This window comes from Suricata suricatta, chromosome 4 (genome assembly GCF_006229205.1).
Source record: "Suricata suricatta isolate VVHF042 chromosome 4, meerkat_22Aug2017_6uvM2_HiC, whole genome shotgun sequence".
In the NCBI taxonomy this organism is placed as follows: Eukaryota; Metazoa; Chordata; class Mammalia; order Carnivora; family Herpestidae; genus Suricata; species Suricata suricatta.
This window is the reverse complement of record NC_043703.1, coordinates 129,855,085-129,871,184: the sequence shown is the minus strand read 5'-3', so window position 1 is coordinate 129,871,184 and position 16,100 is coordinate 129,855,085. Positions and strand designations below refer to the sequence as shown.

Here is a 16,100-nt window from a genome sequence, read left to right as displayed (position 1 = left end):
TTGACCACAGAGACCAGTATACAATAAAAAAGTTCCTAGACATGCAAAGAAACAGAAAAATGTAACCCATACTCAAGACAAAAAAATTGTTCAATAGAAACAGACTCCCAGGTAGCTCAGATTTTGAAGGTAGCAGAGAAGAACTTTACAGTAGCTATTATAAATATGTTTGAAGATGTAAAGGAAAACATTGCCAACATGACTGACTAGGTGGGAAGTCTCAGCAGGGCAACAGAAACAAACAAACAAGAATCCGGTGGGAGTTCTAGAACTGACAAGAATCAGCAATGAAAAATTTAGTGCCTCGGCTTCATATCAAGTTGGGGGCAATAGAAGAAATGTGTCAGTGAACTAGAAGACAGGCCAATATAAATTATCCAATCTTAAGAACACAGGGTTAGAAAGAGTTTTAAAAATTAAAGAGTCTCCGTGATGTTTGGTACAATATCAAGCATTCTAATATGTATGTAACTGAAATTTCAGAAGAGGAAGAGAGAGAGTTGGCAGAAAAAAAATACTTGAGAGAAAATGGCTGAAAATGTCCTGAATTTGCTCAAAGAATATTCACGTATAAAGTCAAGAGTCACAAAAACTATGCAAAAGGAAGATCACCATGGACACATTCCACAGAAGAGAACATCATAGTTAATCTGCTGAAAAATAGAGGGAAAAATCTGGAGGAGCCAGAGAGGAAAATATCACATAAGAGACCAATGATAGGAAGCCCAGCTGCCTTTTTTTTTGGAAGCAACAAGAAATTATGAGAGAAGATAATGAAATGAGAAATGCTGGAATTGATATCCAGTCAAATATATCTTTTGAAAAATGAAGGTGACGTCGATATTGTCAGGGAAAGGAAGCTGAGAGAACGCTTCCTCAGGAAATGTGAAAGGAAGCTATTCAGAGTGAAGAGAAATGACATCACATGGACACTTGTGCCTTCGGCATGGAAAAAAAGATACCCAGCACGGCAAACATGAAGGTAAAATAAAGACTATTTGTATGTCCTTCTGTAATTTCTTTGAAAGGTAATTGCCAATTGTTGTTGCCTATGGTTTATATGATATCATACAGAGTTTATCTTTTACCCCATAGATAGTAGAAATTGACAACAAAATCCCTGGAAAATCTTCAAATAAAAATTTAGCCACCCATACGGAGGCTTATCAACTGTGAGCTTAAAAGTAAAGCCCTATAATTATACATCGTGTGGAGGGTCCTTGTAAGAAGGTCCTTGCAATGTTGGGGGTAGGCAAAGATCTCATAGGAAGTGTAACGCTCTACTCATAACCTTTTTGAAATGATAAACTGGTCTTCATAAAATTCGTCTCTTTGAAGGAAAGAAAATGACAAAGAGATAAGCCAAAGAATGGGAGAAAACCTTCACAACCTCTTTAGCTGCCACAGGATTGTATCCGGAATATATAAAGGATTCCTATATATCCATAGTAAAAGACCCACAATTCAATATTCAAAATAGGCAAAGGACAAGAATGGACACTTCACAAATGGGCAATAAGCACATGCAAAGCTGCTCAACATAATTACTAATTAGGGAAATTCAAATTAGAACCACAGTGACTGGGGCGCCTGGGTGACTCAGTCAGTTAAGAGTCGACTTCTGCTCAAGTCATGATCTCACGGTTCATGGGTTTGGCCCCCACGTCAGGCTCTGTGCTGACAGCTCAGAGGCTGGAGCCTACTTTGGACTCTGTGTCTCCCTCTATCTCTGCCCCTTCCCTGCTCTCATTCTGTCTCTCTCTCAAAAATAAACATTAAAAAAAAAAAAACAATTAAAAAACACCCACAATGAGATGCCATTTCTCTTGTACTAGATTGCTTAAAATTCTTATCAGGACTGACCACACCAAATGTTAGCCAAGACACAAAGCCATCTTCTTTGCCATCATCTCAAAAAAACATTTGGCAGCTACTTATAAATTAAATATCCACTTACAGTATGACCTGGCCATGCTTCTCCTGCTTGGTTTTCTAAGAGAAAAAACATTTGTCTACAAAACGATGTGTGCGTATGTATTCATAATACTCCAAAATTGGAAATAGCCCAAATGGCCATCAAAGGGAGAATGGATACACAGAGTGTTTTTTAACGGTGCTGTGGGTTATTCTCAGCCAGTCTGGGGGTAGACACCAGTTACAGCAGACCTTAGGGTGGGGCCCATGGTGAGGACAGGCTGAGAGGAAACCCAGACATGGACACGGAGGTTCAGGGACACGGTGAGGTCAGAGACCAACATCTGAAGACCAGGACAGAGGAACTCTGTCTCCTTGTGAGGTTAGATCCTCCCCTCTCAATGCCACAAGGCACACAGGTCCACTTCTGGCACCAGGACTGCATCTTGGAAAAGGAAGAGGGAAAGAGAAACCTAGGACACCATCAGAAACTTAGACCTCAATGAATTTAAGTTTAGGGTTTTTTTTAATGTTTTTATTTATTTTTGAGACAAAGCATGAGCAGGGGAGGGGCCAAGAGAGAGGGAGACACAGAATCTGAAACAGGATCCAGGCTCTGAGCTGTCAGGACAGAGCCCAATGCAGGGCTCAAACCCACAAACGTGAGATCATGATCTGAGCTGAAGTCAGAGGTTTAACTGACTGAGCCACTCAGGCACCCCAATGAATTTAAGGTAAAAAAAATTTTAACATTATTCATTTTTAAGAGTGAAAGAGACAGAGTATGAGTGCAGGAGGGGCAGAGAGAGAGGGAGACACAGAATCAGAAGCAGGATCCAGGCTGTGAGTTGCCAGCACAGAGCCCAATGTGGGCTCAAACTCAAAGACCGTGAGATTATGACCTGAGCTGAAGTCAGATGCTTGACCAACTGAGCCACCCAGGTGCCCCGAGTTTAAATTTTAAAATAGTAGACATCTAGAAATCTTCAGTGAGTAGAATGAAATATTCTGTTGCTACCAATAGGAAAGGGGCCTTTTGTTTAAGATGAGCTTAGCTATTTAAAAAAAAAAAAGGATGAAAGTGATGCTTTTTGCACTTCTGACATGTAGCTGGGCTGTCTGTGTCTTTCCAGAGGAGCTCAAAACTGTGGCTGAGGCCTCAAGGACTCCAAGTCTAGATTTCGGGGTTCCCTTGCATTCAGGTGAACTCCTGGTCATTAAACCAGCTGCAGTAGGCTTCACTGAGCTGTGTTGCTTAAGATAAACTGCTCTTTGAAATTCAAATGAACTCCAGTGTGGTTTTCCTCTAGAGAAAGAATCTTTTCCACACTGACTCAGTACCAACTCTGAGAAACAGGTCTGTATTCTGTCAAATATTAAAGTTGATTGTTAAAATAAAATCTTGTCCTTCTCATGAAATCTTAAAGGTGTTTTAAGTGCTCACCTTCCACTTTAGAGTCCAGGTCCTAGACAGGTCCTTGCTTCTGCTCTAGGAGGGAAGGGAGAGGTGACCTTTCCCTGCATCCCCCACTCCCACCATCCCCAGGCATAAGCAGTGGATGAGGGGGGCATCTTGGTGGCCTCAGGGGACTAAAGGTCTTTCATCACTAGAAAATTCTAGGGGCACCTGCGTGGCTCAGTTGCTTATGCATCTGACTCTTGATTTCAGCTCAGGTCATGATCTTAGGGTCGTGGGATCAAGCCCTGTGTCTCAGTCCTCACTGAGCGTGGAGCCTGCTTAAGATTCTCTCTCTCTTCCCCTCTTCCTGTCCCAAGCTCATGCTCTCTCTTAAAAAAGAAGAAGAAGAAGAAGAAGAAGAAGAAGAAGAAGAAGAAGAAGAAGGAGAAGAAGAAGGAGAAGAAGAAGAAGAAGAAGAAAAGAAAAGAACATTCTAGAGACAGGTTGGAACTTGAGTGATCAACCATCCTGGTTTGCTTGGGACTGCCCCACCTTTAACACCTGAAGTCCCACATCTAGGGATTTTTCCCAGTCCCATGCAAATTATGCTTTGGTCACCCCACTGGTTTGTCAAAGTTGTAGGTTACAGGCTCTCCCTCCCTGCAGAGCCTAGGCCTCTTGTCCCAGAGGCTTTAGTTCCAAAGGCTTCCTGAGGCCGATGCCATCATGGCACCCTACCTGCCTCCACCCTGTTCTCTTTGTAATCAGCCCCACGCTGCCCCATGTCTCCTCGGATCTTGGCTACGACCTGTCTTCACTCTTCTTGGTACCTCTTGCCGAATGACGCCGTCCTTGTTCCCAAGAGGATCCAGAATTTAGAACTCTTTTTTTTAAACACCTGTGAGCTATCCATAAATTTACATAACTATCAATGCTGCTGATTAAAAACAAAAATCTTTTTTCTTTTATCCGTTGTTGTTTTATGCAGAGCTACGGAATTCCAAACTGCTTCAAGATTATGTGGCAACAACATTGGAGTCACTATTCTGAGCCCTCTTACGTTCAAGTAAAAGCCTAGTTTGGGGACCAGAGTTTTTGTTTCAGGTCCCATGAGTCCTAGAGAGGTGAAACAGAGTAACAGAAGGGAGATGAGAATGGGCAGCGCACCCTGCCCTTCAGCTTCGTGTCAGAGGGTCCTTTCCTGAGGTGTGACTGCAGTTCTAGATGGACTTGTCAGTTCCCCCAGGGAAGGATGGTGTGGACCAGACCGGGGCATGAATGCATTCATTCATTTCACAAATACACTTTGCATGTGAAAGCCCCTCAGAGGTGAAACAGAAGCTGGGGCAGCATTCCCTAAGTCTCCGGTTGTCACTGGCTGCCACCCCTAACCCGCCAGCCCACGTTTGTCCCCTGTTTGTCCTGCAAATGGCTGTGTAAGTAGGGGTTTCACCAATGCCTATAGGGCTATAGGGGAGGAAACATATTTTTTCCTCCACCATCTTGGGGGTGCTTGGCTGGGCCTGAAAATTAAACTGGCAAACACAGACCAAAAAAAAGAAGTACAACGATTGATTTGATCTGAGTTTCACGTGATGCAGGAGCCTTCCTGAGGAAATGAGAAGCCAAAGAAACAGTCCTGGGTGTTCTATGCAGAGTTGGATAAAGAGCTGAGGAATGTGATAGATTAAGGAGTGGGAGGTAAGTGTTGTAGAGTGGGGGACACGCCGTAAGGCCTGTTTGTCGGAATCTCCTTGACATCTATTTGTCTTCGGAGAGTAGGATGCTCCTTTCCTCTAGGTAGGGGGGCGGGGGTGAGGGTGCACCTCTCCTTTCAGTGTTTTATGACCAGTTTCAGGGGAGAAGTGTAAGCCGGGGAGGAAGGCCAGGTCGTGGCCAGCTGCCATTTTCTCAAACCCCTTCATCTTAAGTATCCGGTGTATCATGACACGTGACATATTTCGGGGGTATTATGTCCTGAACCCCATCAGGGCTCTAGCACAGCAGTGCCATTTCGTGGAATAGAAGAGCCTGAAGTACAGTAGAGGACCAGGGGCTGACACTGGTGAACCCAGCATCACTCTCTGAGACGGCCTCTTCCTCCAGCACACCCCAGGCACACCCCTCGGTGACAGAAGCGGGGGCCCTGATGGCAGGGCTGGGTTACCAAGACACTCCCCCATTGGTAGGATGGCACCAAAATGGATCCTCAGATCCTCCGTCTGTCCCACATGGCAGACAATCCCAGAGTCACAGATCCGAGCGCAAGCGCCAGGACCTGCATCCTCGAACTCTGTGACAGAGAGCCCAGAGGATGGCAGTTCATGGACTCACGGGGAAGGCTGGGTCATCGGGTTTGGGGATGGGCAGGCCCTAACATGAGCCCAGTGGGGCGAGAGAGTAATGTGGTCGGGGGGTCACTACTGACCTGAACGACAACGTAAGCTTTCAAGTTTCCAGCACCCCAACAATAGAGTTTGGAGATGTGTGTACACCTCCTGCACCAAGGCAGGAAAGGAAGAACTGGCACCCTGGCCCCTGTATGTCCACCTGTCCCCAAGGCAGCCTGTGATGGAAGGAAGATGCACTGCCCCAGGGGACACTGGGAGTTGCAGGGATGGGAAAAAACATTGTGTGGCCCCAGAAACACTGCGGCTCTCTGTGTCTTTGTGGCCAGTTCTCCTCAGAAATGCAGGAGGCTGCTCGTGGGACTTCGTGATAACTTTCTGTGCCAGGTTGAGTGGTGGCCTTGCCACAATACCCACAGGCCAATCCGTGGGACCGCTGAATGTCACCCTATATGGCAAAAGGGCACTTGCAGATGTGATTAAATTCACAATCATGTAGGGTGCCTGGGTGGTTCAGTTTGTTGAGCGGCCAACTTCGGCTGAGGTCATGATCTCACCGTTCATGAGTCTGAGCCCCACGTCAGGCCCTGTGCTGACAGCTTAGAGCCTGGAGCTTGCTTCGGATTCTATGTCTCCCTCTCTCTCTGCCCCTCCCCTGATCACACTCTATTTCTCTCTTTCTCTCTCTCTCTCTCTCTCTCTCTCTCAAAAATAAACACTAAATTAAAGATCTTGAGATGGAGCTCTCACCCTGGGTTATCTGAGTGGATCCTAAGTGTAATCACTGGGGTCCTGATAAGAGTGAGGCAAGAAGGTCAAAGGAGAGAAGGCCATGGACAATGGAGCCAGAGGTCAACGTGATGCACTTTAAGACAGAGAAAGGGGCCACAAGCCAAGGAATCCCGGCGACCTCTGGAAGCTAGAACAGTCCAGGCAGCCGAGTGTCCCCCAGAGCTCCCAGGATGAACACCCCCTTTGACATTAGCCCAATGACACTAATTTCAGGCTTCTGGCCTCCACAGCTGTCAGGGAAAACGTTTATGTCGTTTCCAGCTACCAAGGATGTTTCGGAAGCCATAAGAAACTAGAACGCTTTGTGTGGGGGAAAAAGCAGGAAGGGAAAGAGGGACCAAGGGGCTGACTCATCACATCCCAGGAACCCAGACCTCTGCATCCTGCTGGGAAACACCCTCCTGGCCTCCCAATCCGAGCCCCACCCTAAAATCATCAGGAAGAAAACACCAGGGCTGAGCAGAGCCCTGGGGCAAGGCTGTGATCCTTCATTAGCTCCCAGCAGGCCACTCAGCTGCCCGGCCTCCAGCACTAGGGCATTTTATGGCCATCCGGAACCAAGCTGGCTTCATTGCCTCTGGGAACAGCAGGGAGCCCAGATGGCTGAAGTGTGCACTAGCACACACTTGTCGGGCCAGAGTGGGAACCTCTAGACACACACACATTGGCAACGTCCAGGTCAGAGGAGGAGTTGCTAAGGCTCAGAAGCTCAATGGCAGTGCTGCCCTCCCAGAGCTGCCCCTGTGCTCCCGCATTTGATCACAGAGCACCAGGGACACCAGGCTGGCTTATAGGTATCTTTCAAACGATGCACAAGCAAACCCAGGTGAAAACCAAATGTTTCCTGCTGGCTCATTTTGTTCTAGCCTCAGCCCAAATGTATTTACCTCAACATCTCTCAGCATGGTGGGGTGTAGAGAGGGGGGCGGGGGGATGTTCTAATGGCTCATTGTGGGGGCAGGTGATCTGGGCAAAGGCCCTATTTACTGAAATGGCTTTCTACAGACACAGGAAAAAAAAAGTCCCAAAATAAAGGGGCCTGTAATTGTTTGCTTCCTTTTGCTTTTTTGGTTACAACAGTAAAAACTGTCCTTCAAACAGAGTCCCAAAGGACATCAGAGCTTGACAATGACGAATGGGGAACAGATGTTTCTGGGCCATCAGAACGGCAGCTTCCTCCTCGACACGTGGGCTCCGGGACCCAGGGACTGGGTCACTGTCTGGCCTTGGAGGCCTTGGAGGCCAGACAGTCCAGACCTTGGTGGCCAGCACTCGGGATCTGAGGGCGTGCCGGAGGACCCAGTGTGCCCAGCATCCCCTGCCTGAGTTGAGCAATGCCAAGCTTTTAACTGCCTTGGGAATTAGGGTGTGTGCCTTGAATGAGGAACTAGGATGAGCCCTGATTTCCCAGAAGAGTTTTCTCTCCTGCAGGCCTGTGAGGCAGGTCTCCGGGCCGAGAGCCAGCTCAGCAATTCTGTCCGGTTGTTGTGGGGCACTTTCCTGTCACTCTCCACCCTACATTTCTCTCCCTGAGACGCACCCCACCTCCTCCTGCCCATGCCCGGCCTGGACAGGATGTGGAGATGGGCACAGGGAGTAGGGATGGGGCTCCTATTAGCCTCCTCCTCCTCTTATGGGACTCTACCTCCGAGGCCTCCCCTGCCCCATCCAGCACCCGCCTCATCCCCAAGCACCCCCACTTTTCCTCTGTACCCACACACATGGGATCCTGCTGCCCTGGCCTCAGAGCATTCAGTCGAAGGCTCTGGGGGCTGGAGAGTCCAAGAGGGGGCGGTGGACACGATCGGGAGTACTCCTGAGGTGGCTGGTACAGGAGGCTTGGGCATGGGAACAGTGGGAGCGGTGGACATCGCCTGGCGCACCGGAGGCGTGGGGAGTCCAGGGAACCCCCGCGGGAACTCAGGACCACAGCTCACCTTCCCCGCCCCGTGCGCACAGCATCCCGCGTGCAGCAGGTGGATGATGGCTGGTGCTTCCGTTCCTATCAGGAAGCACCAAGCCCTACCGTGAGACAGGTTCTGGATGTGAGTGGTCAGGAGACAAGCTCTGGAGGACAACTCCCTGGGTTCAAATCCCAGCTCCGGGATTCACCCTTCACATGCTCCAAGGTTCCATAACCGCTGGGTGCCTCAGTTTCCCCATCCTTAAACGGTGAGAAGTTTGGTACTTTTTTCTGGAAAGGTGCTTGTGAGAATTCAGTGGCACAAGGCTCATCAAGGGCTTAGCGCTGGCTTGGTATGAGTTGAGGGCCAGGTGCAGATGGAGGAAAAGAGGCTCAGAGACAAGGGCTGAGCACCAGGCCTAACAGAAGGCGCAAAATCGGGACCTAGACAGCTGGACTGCCCATGAACCCACAGCCCCCCACACCCGTGCAGGGCACACGCTGCCCCTGTGCAGTGGCTGATGTCAGACGGGAAGGCTGCTGGGAACGGCGGCGTGGCTCCACGCATTGGGTGCGGAGGGCAGGGGGACGAGGGGGCGGCTGGAGCCCAGTTTGCTCTTGCGAAGCACTTCCTGAACTGCATATTCAGTTACCACAATATGAGTCAAGGTCCCTTTCAAGTGGCTTGCTGAGCTTCCCTCTGATCTGGCACAGCCTCCCCGGGATGGACAGGCAGCAGCCTCTCCTCAGGAGCTGTCAGGCCCCACCTGGACGCCCCTTTACTGGGCACTGGCACCAGGCCCTACACAGGCACTGACTGGCTTTTCCTTGTGCCTTCCCCACAGGGCAAGGTCACTCTTGTCCCCATTTGTAAAATGGGTTATGGAGAGGCTGGGTCTGAGATTGAATCACACAGCTGGTGGGGTCCGGGCTGGGATTCGAACTCACACCTGCCTGGTCCTTACCTGCCCTATATGCCTGCCTGGCTCTCTGTAGTGAGGGGAGGCCACCTTCACCTCCCCTGCCGGAGTTCTTTTGCAGGTCAGGGGTGGAGAGGCGAGATTATGGAGATGGAAGGATTAGAACCAATGTCTCCCATCCCAGGAGGAAACAGGGGACTCTTAGGCAGGAAATACAAGAGACTCACCCATGGGCCAGTGTCCCCCTGTGCACTGATTCCCAATAAGAAAAGGGTCACTCTGCCTACAAAAGGTCTCATCTGAAAGACCAAGGTTCCCTGGATGACGGACACAGCTACAAAAGGCTTTCACTAAAACCTGGTTTCAGGATCAGGCACAAGCCTGAATGGAGGGGACATGGGGAGGGGTCCTTCATCCTGGAATGGGGGCAGGGGGCGGAAAGGGTGGCAGCTTTGCCAGGAATGCACTACCCAAGACCTGTGTGGGTCCGGCCCGCAGGGGTCCTTTCAGGTCCCTGGATGAGGAGGGATTCTCAGTGGCACTTGGGAAACGAGAGAGAAAAAAGGAAGCAGGTGCATTTTGAAATAAACACAGCCTGTGGAAAACCAACACTAGCCAAGAGGGTCTGAATTGTGCTGGTGGGGATTTGGTTCTTTGTTTTTGCTTTTGTCATTGTTGTTTTGATTCAGTTCAGGGGTTTTCTTCGTAATCACTACGAGGAAACTCAGAAGGCTATTAAAACAACAACAGCAGCAAAAGGGGACAATAACAACAGCTCAACAAATCTGACATTTTCAGCCAAGTCACCATCTGTTGAAATGGAAATGAGTCCGAACTTAAAGTCATATCTTTGCCTCCCTCCCCGCCCCCCCCACCCTACCCTCTCTGCACAACTAAAGATTGATTGATTGCACACATAGGTCGAACAAGCTTGGAAGACTTGAATGACTTTCCCTTCCTATAACATTCTTTCCCAGTATATTGAAAGCCCTGAGAAGTCCTGTAGTCGTAGAAATAGTTCAACTACCTGACCCAAGATTCCCAAACTTATTAATCAAGAAAACTTTTTTTTTTCCCTGGCAAAATGCCTATGTTATCTCCCTGTGAATCACATACTGAGACCTGCTGGCCCAGCCATCTGTGAGGTAGAAGCAACTCTGATCCCAGTGGTTATTTAGCAGACATGGACTTCTACTGCCTCATGGGAAGGGCCTGGTACCTAGTCTTGCCCCTGATAGTTTAACCAGACCCAATGTTTAAAACCTTAGGGTGTTGATACCACTTTTAATGATGGCTTGGGTTCAAAACAATGGGGTCTCAAACTGTGGCCCTTGCGCCAAATCTGGCCCACTGCCTGTCTCTGTAAATAAAGTTTTATTGGAACATAGCCACTCTCCTTCCTTTACATACTGTCCATGGCTGCTTTTCATTAAAGTGGCAGAATGCAATAGTTGTGACAGAGGCCATAAAGGCCTGAAAAGCCTAATATTTATTATCTGGACACTTCAGACAGAAAGTGTGCTGAACGCTTGTTTAAAAAAAAAAATCAAAACTCACCTGAAATAGTAACTCTGTTGAAGCCTCAAAATCATGAACGTTTTAGATTCTAAATCCCTGTAATTTGGGGCAATCTAGGTTCTCTGGTTAAGCTGTTGATACAACTGGCCCACCCAAGGGTTCAAGGCGTGTAAAGGTGTTGTGTGTGTGAGTGAATGAAGAGGATGCAAGTGGGCAGGGGGTGGCGGTGGGAGAGGTTTTATTGTGTAAGAATATTGAATTTGGGGTCAGAGCGTGACTCAGATCCCAGCAGGGCGAGATATGTCACCGCACAGGCCTGCCTGATTATATGCGAGAAACATGGAGATAATGGCTTTGGCTGAACAGGGTTGTTTTGGACACTGAATGAGATCGTATATGCCGACCCCCCTCCGCCACCTCACAGAGGACTCGGCCTTATTAGTTAAATGTGCCCAGTGTGTATTAAGTGCTCCACAAATAGGATCCAAGGAGCTGTATTCCGGGGACAGCAATATCTGGGCAAGACAAAACCCCCTTTCGTTCCTGGTTGGATGTTAGGTGCTAATTTGGGTCAATTCCCAAGAGTGACCTTCTGCTCCACCGGCAAACCCAGAATGAGGGCACTGATGATCTCACCCATGACTAGGGCACATCCAGCCTCCCCATGTACAAACCACGTCACCCCCAGGAAGCAGACGGGCTGCAAGTGTAACCCACAGACTGAAGATGACCCGCATGTGGAGGGGCGAGGGGCGTCTATGCTGGGATTCAAGCCACCACATTTGGGATTCGTGGGAAGGGAGGAGGGCAATCTTGAGCAGACCTGCTCTCTGTCAGCGGGCGAGGCCTGCCCGGAGACACGCTAGTATTTTATCTGCCACAACCTTTAGGTTTTATTGCACTCAGTTGCCTTGTATATTTAATAGGGAAATTTGCTGAAGTGGTTACTAAGCCACAAGGAAGAAAAAAAAAAAAGGAAGGGAGTGGGGAGCCGCTCTCTGACCCTGCAGTTGGCAAAACTGCCTCATTAATCAGACCTGCACTAGGATACAACGCTGTTCATGTTTAGGACATTAAAACTCAAAGTTAAGACTGTAGCAGGAGGTAATTCGAGTACACGCAGCCTGTCTCTCTGCAACAGATTTATGAGGTTTGCCCAACAATGGATGGGAACTTTCAGGGAAAGAAGGGTTTTGCCCCCCTCCTTTTCAAAATACATTGTCAGCCCACAGTGATCAAGTTCCCAATTTTTGTGTGAGTGTGCAAGACTTTAAAAAAAAAAAGGCTGCAGGGGTGATAAGAGCAGATCCTGTATTTAATCTTCAGGATTCCAGGAGACAAGGGGTTCTTGTGACACTCTTGCCCTGCACCCCTCGGCCGGAGAGGTTTCCCGAGGGCCACCCGCCGAGGCTCCCCACTGCCGATTCAGGGACGGCTGGCCACTGTGCTGCCAGGAGGGACTCGGAGGATTCCCGGCAAACGTCTCTAGGTTCCACGCTGGTTACAGTTCCTGGGGCTCATTGCCAGTGAGTGAATCCAAAAGAGTGAGACCTCCTTTTTTTCAAGTTTCCCCACCTCCTTTCTGGGCTGAAACTCTGAAAGCAGGAGATGCCTCTCACAGAGAGGAAGGGGAGGCACGGCGGCTCAGAAGGGAATCCCTCTTTAGAAGGAGGTGACTTTACCGCCCTTGGAGAGCACGGGGAGCACGGAGAGCACGGAGAGCGGTCAGCCGGTGCGCGGACAGGAAGGCACTGAAGTGTGCAGAGGAGCACTCCTCTCACCTGGCGGCAGGTGCAGGGGACCCAGGCAGCCATGAGTCCCTCTTCCGGGCTTGCTGGTCTTTGGTTGTACAACTTTGCCTCAGACCTGCTAGACTCGTGATAAGTTGGGGACAATCATACCCACCAGATAGGGTTGTTTCACAAATTAAATTGAGAAGTTTAAACAGTTTGGTTAAACCAACCCACTCTGAGCATCAGCTTTGCCACTTCCTAGCTGGGTCTCTTTGGGCAAGTTGCTTGCCCACTCTGAGCCTTGATTTCTCTGGTTTTTTTTTTTAATGATCGCTACTGAATTCAGAGCTCCAGATGATTAGAAATACATCATACGCTTTTCTATTTTGGGAGAGGGAGAAAGCGCAAGTGGAAGAGAGGCAGTGAGAGAGAATCCCAAGCAGGCTTTGCACTGGCAGCGCAGAGCCTGATGTGGGGCTCAGACTCATGAACCATGAGATCGTGACTTGAGCCGAAGTTGGATGCATAACTGACTGAGCCACGCAGGCGCCCCTTCAATTCTGTCTTAAAATGGGGATGGAGTTGTTTCCTGCCTCATGGGGCCATGGATGAGTGTATAGAAGTGCTTTTTAGAACAATATATGCTCATAGATTTTCTACAAATATTAGATTCCTGTCTCAATTTGATAGAAAAATGCACTTCTCTTTGAATTTGAATGGGTGTGGTGGGAATCAGAAATTATATTTTATGCTAAAGTCACAAACACTTTGCTACATGAGAGCAGTCTTTTTCTAAGGTGGGGAAGCGGCGGGGGGGTTGTTAGGAGAAGGAAATCAAAGGAGTTCCAAACGTGATTATCAGTTGTAATGATGGGGAAGATTTATTCACCAATGGAAGGAACACTTTTAAATCACCCTTTTTTATAATGGAACACACTCTTTTTTTTCAAGTTTCTTCCATGTTGTTACATGTATCAGTACTTCACTTCTTTTTCTTTTTTTTTTCTTTTATGGTTTATTATCAAGTTGGTTTCCATGTAACACCCAGGGCTCATCCCGACAAGTGCCCTCCTCCGTGCCCATCAACCCTCAGTTTGTTCTCAGTATTCAAGAGTCTCTCATGGTTTGCCTTCCTCCCTCTCCCCAACCCCTCCCCCATAGTCCTTTGCTAAGTGTCTCTTGTTACACTTATGAGTGAAAACATATGATACCTGTCCTTCTCCGCCTGACTTATTTTGCTTAGCATGACACCCTTGAGTTCTATCCACATTGCTGTAAATGGCCAGATGTCATTCTTTCTCATTGCCATGTAGTATTCCATTGTGTATATATATATATATATATATATACATATACACCACATCTTCTTTATCATTCATCAGGTGATGGACATTTAGGCTCTTTCCATGATTTGGCTGTTGTTGAAAGTGCTGCTGTGAACATTGGGGTACATGGGGGAACACTCTTATATATACTGCAACTGACATACAAGTATTTATGTAATTTTGCAAAGAACTTTCAGTGTGGAAACACACACACACGAGAATTACATTCAGCGACACTACTCATGTTGCCTTTGCCTTAAAAACACCCATTTCACCATCTGGCTGGAGAAACATTGGTCTGATCATTACTCAGAAGCCCAGAGAGGAGGGGCCTTGTAGAAACTAGAAGCAACCACCCAACAAGAACAGTGACAACAAACACCACCACAAGAAAATAACTTTTTTCAGCTTAGTGCATCTTAAAACAGCCCCCAACTTTCCAATTTAAATAGTTTGAAACGAATCAAGGGGAAGAAAAGATAGCATTAACCACGCACAACTGAGTTTCCAAAAAATACCTGGGGGCGCCTGGGTGGCTCAGTCGATTAAGCGTCGACTTTGGCTCAGGATGTGATCTCGCAGTTTGTGGATTCAAGCTCCACGTCGGGCTCTGTGCTGACAGTTCAGAGCCTGGAACCTGCTTCAGATTCTGTGTCTCCCTCTCCTTCTACCCCTCCCCTGCTCATGCTCTGTCTGTCTCTCCTTCTCAAAAATAAGTAAACGTTAAAAAATTATTTTAAATAAAAAAATATCTTATTAACACAGCCTTCCAAATAAATTCTCTAACTAGGCAGTCTCAACAAACTTGCAGTGACTGATACACTCTGTCAACTAGGAAGGACACAGATCTGGAAATGAATGACATTTCCATTCTTTAGTATTCACCTGATGTCCCCCCTTGTTTGCTTTGAGAGAGGGGCTATTTGCAGAGCTTTGGGGAGGTGTGGGACAGTTTGCTAGTAATGCCAGCTCAGGCCTTCCAGAACAAAGCCTCCCAATGAATTGCAGAGGAAGAAGACCTTGAGTTCTGTTTTTCTGCAGAGTTGACTCATATGTGTGTGTGTTCATAACATTTAAAGAAGTAATGTGCCTGGAGAACAGGAAGGGAGCTGCTTTACAAGCAAAGATAAGATGTGATTAGAGCATGAGGTTGATCAGATAAAGATACCACACACACAATTTGGATTTTAGCCGGTTCTTTAATTTATTCTGAAAGGAAAAGGAGGAGAAGGATGGGGACCGAGAGCATTAGGAACTGGCTTCCCACGAGCTGCCTCTCTTAACACACTTTGTGACTTGTTTCAATCCCATCTTTAAAAAGATGCAGCCATTTGTCTCCTCTTCTGGGCCCCACCTCCCCTCCCCTTCATCCTTCTTATATGAAGGCGGGAGAAACTTCCTTAGAAGTCCTATCTGTACCACCCTACCTATCTTAGAAGACTTGAAACATTTATTCTCAACGTCTTCAGTTTACCTCCCAAGGTGACCTTATTTGAAAGAGATTCCACCAGCATTTGACTAACAGACACACATATTGTAGGTATGAATCGTGAGGGGCGGGAGAGTCTTTCCAAAACTGGGGTCTCCATCAAGTCTTAGGAACCCAAGGACGCACAATCATCTGTTGTGATGTGGGTGGGACCCCATCACAGTCTGAGCATGGAGAGGGTTTCCTTGCTCCATGGAAGCCATATTTTGGATCTTGTTGGGGTTTTTTAAAGTTTTTAATTTTTATTCCCGTATCGTTAACATACGGTGTTATATTAATTTCAGGTGTACAATACAGTGATTCCACACTTCCGTATAACACCGCGTGCCCCTCACAAGTGCCGTCCTTGGTCCCCACCACCTATCTCACCTGACCCCTACTGACCTCCCCTCTGGTAACCATCGGTGTGTGCTCTAGTGCTAAGAGCCTATTTCTTGGTTTCTCTCTGTCTTTTTTCCCCTTTGCTCATTTGTTTTGTTTATTAAATTCCACATATGAGGGAAATCACATATTTGTCTTTCTCTGACTTGTTTTGCTTAACATAATACTCTCTAGCTCCATTCATGTCATTGCAAATGGCAAGATTTCATTCTTTTTTATGGCTGAGTAATAGTCCATTATATATATAATATAGTATATATTATATATATAAAGATGTGGCACATATACATATATATCATCAATGAACATTTGGACTGCTTCCCTGTTTTGACTATTGTAAATCATGCTGCAGTAAAGCATAGGGGCGCATGTATCCCT

General features: G+C 47.5%; 2 long non-coding RNA genes across 2 annotated transcripts in view; one reads left to right on the top strand and one right to left on the bottom strand.

Annotated features, from left to right (window-relative positions):
- Positions 1-3,725, top strand: part of LOC115290096 — a 35,697-nt gene extending 31,972 nt beyond the window's left edge. The window contains exon 3 of the long non-coding RNA XR_003907959.1: positions 3,691-3,725. This is a non-coding gene — a long non-coding RNA (uncharacterized LOC115290096). The remainder of the gene's footprint in view (positions 1-3,690) is intronic.
- LOC115290095 overlaps positions 1-16,100 on the bottom strand; it is a 119,773-nt gene that overhangs the window by 30,928 nt on the left and 72,745 nt on the right. The window lies entirely within an intron of this gene.